This window comes from Microtus ochrogaster, unplaced genomic scaffold (assembly GCF_000317375.1).
Source record: "Microtus ochrogaster isolate Prairie Vole_2 unplaced genomic scaffold, MicOch1.0 UNK26, whole genome shotgun sequence".
NCBI classification, from domain to species: Eukaryota; Metazoa; Chordata; class Mammalia; order Rodentia; family Cricetidae; genus Microtus; species Microtus ochrogaster.
Genome location: NW_004949124.1, coordinates 728022 through 733957, shown reverse-complemented (window position 1 = coordinate 733957; position 5936 = coordinate 728022). Strand labels below are relative to the sequence as shown.

Genomic DNA, 5936 nt, shown 5'->3' with positions numbered 1-5936 from the left:
TATGGGACATCCAGGAGATGGGGTCAAATGTAGTGTTGATTAGCATCAGTAAACTGCCTATCTATGGGACAGCCAGAAGATGAGGGCCAAATGTAGTGCTGAACAAATGCAGAAGGCTTAAGTAAAGCTGCTGAGATACTAGAGGTCTTGGGTTGTTGCAGACAGAATTGAAGCACTCTGGAAGCCATGGTGAGGCTGAGTGGCAGAGGGGCTAGTCACTAGGAGACAGTGGAATGAGAAGAGAGACATATTTAACATTTGCTTGAGACTGGAGGAATGTAGTTCCTGTCTGTTAAGCACTTATGACTTAAGCTAGTCTGTACATGTGGATTCCTTTGAGACCACTTAGAGGTACCGAGAGATGCAAAAGGTTATGTTAAGATGCAGGCTTGCACCCCTTTGACTTACGTGTGTTAAATGGAGGGAAAGAGGTGTGTATGGGTCACATGTAACCATCAATAGACTAAATGGGCAAATGTGCTTTTGCTGCTGAGAGGTAAATGAGACTGATGGTCAGGAAAGGTCAGAGAAAGCCTGATGGAGAAGTATTGATGTGGACCTAAAGAGCATGCTAGATTCGGACAGACGTGAAAACTGGGAACATGTATTCTGGGAACCAGAGCCTGTGTTTGCAAGCATGGTCATTTAGAAAAACAAAGATTCTTGGTAACTGTAGAGTTTGACTCCATTTTATTCTGTCATAATAGTAATAATATAGCATCTAGTATTGCATGTGACCAGGTTCCAGGTCCTGTTGTCTAAGCCCTCTGAGAGTATCCTTAGCCAGCAGCACAACCACAAGGTCCTTCTGTTTTCACCCCCTTTGTAGATGAAGAAATAGAAGTGTTAGTCATTTGAACCAGCTCCTGGAATTCTTGAGGACTGGGGCTGATGTTCAGCCTGTCCATCAGTCCAGCTCCAGAGCTGCTCTTCTCTGAGGAGTTGATAGAAGGAGATAATGCTGTGTTGGCCAAGGCCAAGTCCTAGAGAGCCCTGAGTACCTTAAGTGGTCAGCTTACAAGTTTTTTTCCCCTTTAATGGAGACTCATTGGGCCTCATTAGAAGCAAAATAAAGTTGTAAGATTGCTTTCCGGGAACTATGCAGCATTGATAACCTAGTTAGTTTCTAGAGGCCTCCCTGCTAGCCAGGCCTCTGTAGCCTGGTGTCTGTGATTTCATCATCCCAAGGCCTGTTCTTGTCCTTCATGTATAGGGGTTGTCATTTTAGAGGTTTTGTTTTGAGACAGGTTCTTGCTATATAGCTTAGTTTGGCTTTGAACTTGTCATTTTTTTTAACCTCCTCAGCCTCCCTAATACTGGGTTTATGAACATGTGCCACTATGGCTGGCTCTTTAGTTTTTGAAAGAATAAAATATCTTTATTTGAAATGTAATATGATAGTTTTCTGTGTAAGGTTTTATTGGTTGTGGTAGAAGATTCAAGGAGGTTGGTGCTCACATTCCAGTGGGCAGACAGGATGGTGGACATGTGTGGATAATATGTACAGAAAAAGAAAAGATTCTTTACTTTTTTTCTTCCATTCTCTTATTGGCAAGCAATAAAAAACAAAACTCCTAAGATCTAACATGTTGAACTGCCAAGAGACACGAACCCAGTGGTAACAGCTGGGCTGTAACTGAGACTCAGAACAGTGGGGAGGATACCTGAGACCTGCTTCTGAGTCCTAAGAACTCCAAGGAGCATGATCAGGCCAGTCTGTTCTATGCTTTCATACGTCACTCCACAGAGTCAGCATGTGTGTAAGTTAGCACAGTTCTGGTCCACTATCTGCTCTCTGTAGTAAACATGGGACCTCCCTGCCTATTGCACTGCCTGAATAATGATGGCAAATTACTATTGTCCCGTTATCTGTAGCCCCACAGGAAGATAAACCTACCAGGAAAGTCTCAGGTGCATGTGACTCCAACATACTGTTAAGTATTTTGGAAAGAATACGCAAATAACAGAACAGCTGTGACAGAGCCAAACAGCAAGAAGAGAAACAGTCTTAAAGAACCAGTAGCCTGCAGTAAAAGGAAACTGCCCCTTTCGGGAGACAGTGATGCTGACAGGTGAGAGCTCGTGCACCCACAGTGGGAAGAATCTAAGATGGCGGTGCAAAGTCACTATCAAACAGTGGTGATATTGGATTTGGCCCAGTATGCTTCCTGTTTGATGACCTGCATTGACAGCTGGTTTGCATTTGTGCCATGGGACTGAGCTAGAGAAGTAGAAGGCCGAGAATGGAGAATGTGTGTGCTTTTAGGGCTAGATTCTGCTAACCTTTAGCACACATGACACAGATGTAGAAAAGTGTGAGCCTTGATTATTGAAACGGCCTTTTCTCTAGGTCATGTTTTTCTCTTGGCTTTTTTTTTTTTTGAGTTGATGTCTACCTCCTCTTGTAGCTCTTCAAACCCACACACAGGTTCTGAATGCTCTTCTTATGGCCAGTGTGTTTATCCCACCGCCAGATGGCACCAGTGGACCTCTGAACCCCTTCACTTCTGGGGAGTCTTAGAGCTTTGTTAACCCCCACCTCCTTTACCACCCAGGGGCGAGACGCAGAGGTTTGGTATTACAACCGGAGCCGCAGAGGTGCTCAGAACTCCTCAGTCAGCCATCTTCTCATGTCTGTTGTACCCTCTGTGGCTCTGGCGGGAAAATCTAGCAGATCATGTGTATGTTCTTTAAAAAAAATATTTAAAACACTTAAACAATCGTTGTTTAAATACAGGAATCATTTTATTGAAAATAACCAGTGTCTGCTTTTGTGTTTCTGTGTTGGCTCCTACACATCGGACTCTGGCTTCCACAGGTCATGGCCAGCAGCAGCCATGGCTCCTGACTTTCCCCAGATGTGTGAGCTCTATAGCAATCTCAACAGAGCCTTCTCTCTCAAGTGGTTGTTTCTTTCCATTCTTGGCCAGGCCCTTTCAGCTCTCCCCTCTATCTGAACATACCCACCCACCCGCTGCTGCTTCTCTGCCTGTCTGCATAGCCCTGTCAAGACAGTCTTTGGGAAAGGAGCCATGCTCTGTGTGTTCCGAAGGTAAATAAACAAACAGATGCATAAATCTCTTGGTGTTCCAGTACATGTTATCTGGAGACAGGTGGGTCATTTGTGGGTAAGATGGTGTATTAGGAGGCAGTATGGCGAAGTGGATAGGATGTGGACTTTGAAGTAACACTAATGGTTGCAAAGCTCCTGCTCATTCAGCGTTTCCTTATCGGGTGACATTCCCTGGCAGAGTTTTTGTGAGGAAGACATGAAGGTACAATGGAAAGCTCACAGTGTCAATGCCTGTCATATTTAATAGCTACTCATTAAGTGAAAATTATTTTGACTAGAGAGAGGGAACAAGAGTGATTCTAGTATATGAAAGGCTGGGTTGGATGTGGCTAGGCAAAGATAATACATACTGTGGTTAGCAGAAATTTGGGGGTACTGCCAGTGTCACCTTAAGGTACTGGGGATACTGGGGTCCTCTCTTGATGTTCTTAGGCCCGTTAGTAAAATAATTTAAGAATAGACTCAAATGGAAAATTGAGCACAGTGTGTTTAGCATTCAAAAGAAAACTTCCAGAGCGGGCAAGCTGTGAATCTTAGCCTGGGGGAGAGAACGAAAAAGTTTGTCCTTTGAGTTAAGCTGGCATGGAGGTGACACACAGGAGACACACAGTGACAGGCAGCCACATGGTAGGGTGGGGATGGTGTTTAGAGAAAGAATAAGGGAGCCTAAAGCTGTAGAAAAAGCACATTTAGGGTCTGACCAGCACCCTAAAGAGTCAAGAGAGAAAAAGAGAAGGCAGCATGTTTCTACTTAGAAAGGTGCGCGCCTCCTGGGGCTCTGGACCAGGCCAGGAGGCAGGAAGGGAATTTCATGACTCATCAAAGGGCTCCTTACTCTACCAGTTTCCATAGCATGCTTTAAGGTGAGCTCACCTTTCTGGGGGTGACCCTGCCTTCCTGAGCGATGGTCCCTTAGGCAGGCCTGGGTTTACTCCTAAGGGCAGAGACAGTGGCGGGTCATCTGCAAGTCTGTGAGTCCTGGATACACATCTCAAGCATTTTATATATTTAATAACATGTTGAAGCAATCTCATTTTGTGTATATAGGATTAGATATTATTAAAATAAACTTGTAAAATGTAGCCACCAGGACATGTAATGAAGCTACTCACCTACCCACCCAACAGCTCTGGGCTAAACAATAGTGATCTCAGAGCTTAAAGAATTCAGCTGTGCTTTGGGGACTTCTGTGAAAGTTTATGAGGTCTCTTGATTTGTTTATTGCATATATATTGGATTGGCGTGTGTGCTTGCACATGCATGTGTAACTAACCCTGCATGTGTGTGCGGGTCAGCAGACAGCTTGAAGTCTGTCCCTTCATCTTGTTGAGGTACAGTCTCTTGTCACTGTTCCTCTGAACATGTCAGGCTAGCTAGCCTGCAGGCCTGTGGGGCGAGTGCTGTGACTTGCTGAGCCTCGCATGGGCCCCACCAGTCATTATTGCTAGTGCTAGTTTAAGTGATAATTTCAAAGTAAGTAAGAGAAATGCCAAGGATTGTCCACAGTTCTTCAAATTCCAAAGCCCTCAGTTGAGAAATAAAAAATCAGAATGGTGCAGCAGGTCAGCCACAAGCAGTGGGGAGACCCTGTAGTTTAAAAATGGGACCGTCACAGGATGCCTAAAGGGCTCTTCCTCCTCCGTGGTTACCTGGTGATGATAGATGCCAGCTAGCAGTTAACTGACTGTGGGACTTTCACTCCATGCAAATTGTTCAAACAGCTTCAAAAAATAACCAAAGGTAAAGGACACAAGAACCATATTAATACTTTATATTAGATGAAGTCATCTGTCTAAATTTTCATTAAAAAATTTAAGATACTGAGTATAAGGCATTAACTGGTCTTTAAAATTTAAAAGTAAATAATAACCCTCATCAGACCAGTGTGGGTTAGAGCTATATCATAAGTGCTGTTATTTGCAGTATTTCTTAATCTTTTCTGGTGGATTGAAAAACAAGGTTTTTCATTTGTATTTTGATTTTATACAGACTCTTTTTTATATCAACATGTGGGGAAGAGAATTTGGTATTTTTGGCAGCTGAGGCCCAGACATTTTGAGACGCTTGAAGGCAGTTTGCAGTGTTCCTAACTTAGTTCCAGAGTGCAATGAGATAGTCCTCATTCCAAGTGATTTAGGGTTCATTGCCTCTAGTCTGCTGTCTGGGAAGGGACCACTTTGTACAGAACGAATGGCTACTGGTAAAATCCATGAGGAATCGGGTTGTTATTGTGTGCCAGTGACCCTGGCACCTGAGGCGCTGGGGCAGGTGGATCTATGAGTTTGATACCAGTTTGGGCTGCAGAATGGGACCTGTGTAATCAACCAGAACCAAAGCCAAGGAAACAAATAAAAACCCAGATACGTCTTCGTTTCAGAGATGTTAAAACAAGGCTGTACCTGAGACCTGATGAAACATAGCATGAAGGTTTCAAAGCTTTGAACTTGTTTGGGAGGCAGGGGCTTGTTCTACTGTTGTCATATAGGTTAGTGTTGGACTTGGGTCCTTTTAGATTGTGTCGTGTTCAGGGAATGTGTTTTGTTACCTGAAATGGTTCTTTTCATTCAGTCTATGAAAAAAAAAAAACAGGTGAAAACCAAGTGGTAAGCTGTCTCACCTTGAAGTCCCGTGGTTCGGGGCTGCAAGCTGGTTTCCAGCAAGTCTCCTTGCTCCTCCTCCCACCAGAAGCACTCCTGTCTCTGTTGCCTTCAGCTAGCCTCTACCGAGGTCTGTTCTGCAGAAAGGCCTTGCTGGTTATTTATATACTCTGTGCATTCAGAGTGAAGTATTAAATTGCCTGAGGGTATTTGCCTTGGAAGCTTTCTCTCTAACTATCAGCTAAAAATCTTTTTTTTTTTTTTTT

General features: G+C 43.8%; 1 protein-coding gene across 2 annotated transcripts in view; it reads left to right on the top strand.

The window, feature by feature from the left end:
• Positions 1-5936, top strand: part of Ttc27 (tetratricopeptide repeat domain 27) — a 131087-nt gene that overhangs the window by 94070 nt on the left and 31081 nt on the right. The gene's annotated exons all lie outside the window — the stretch shown is intronic.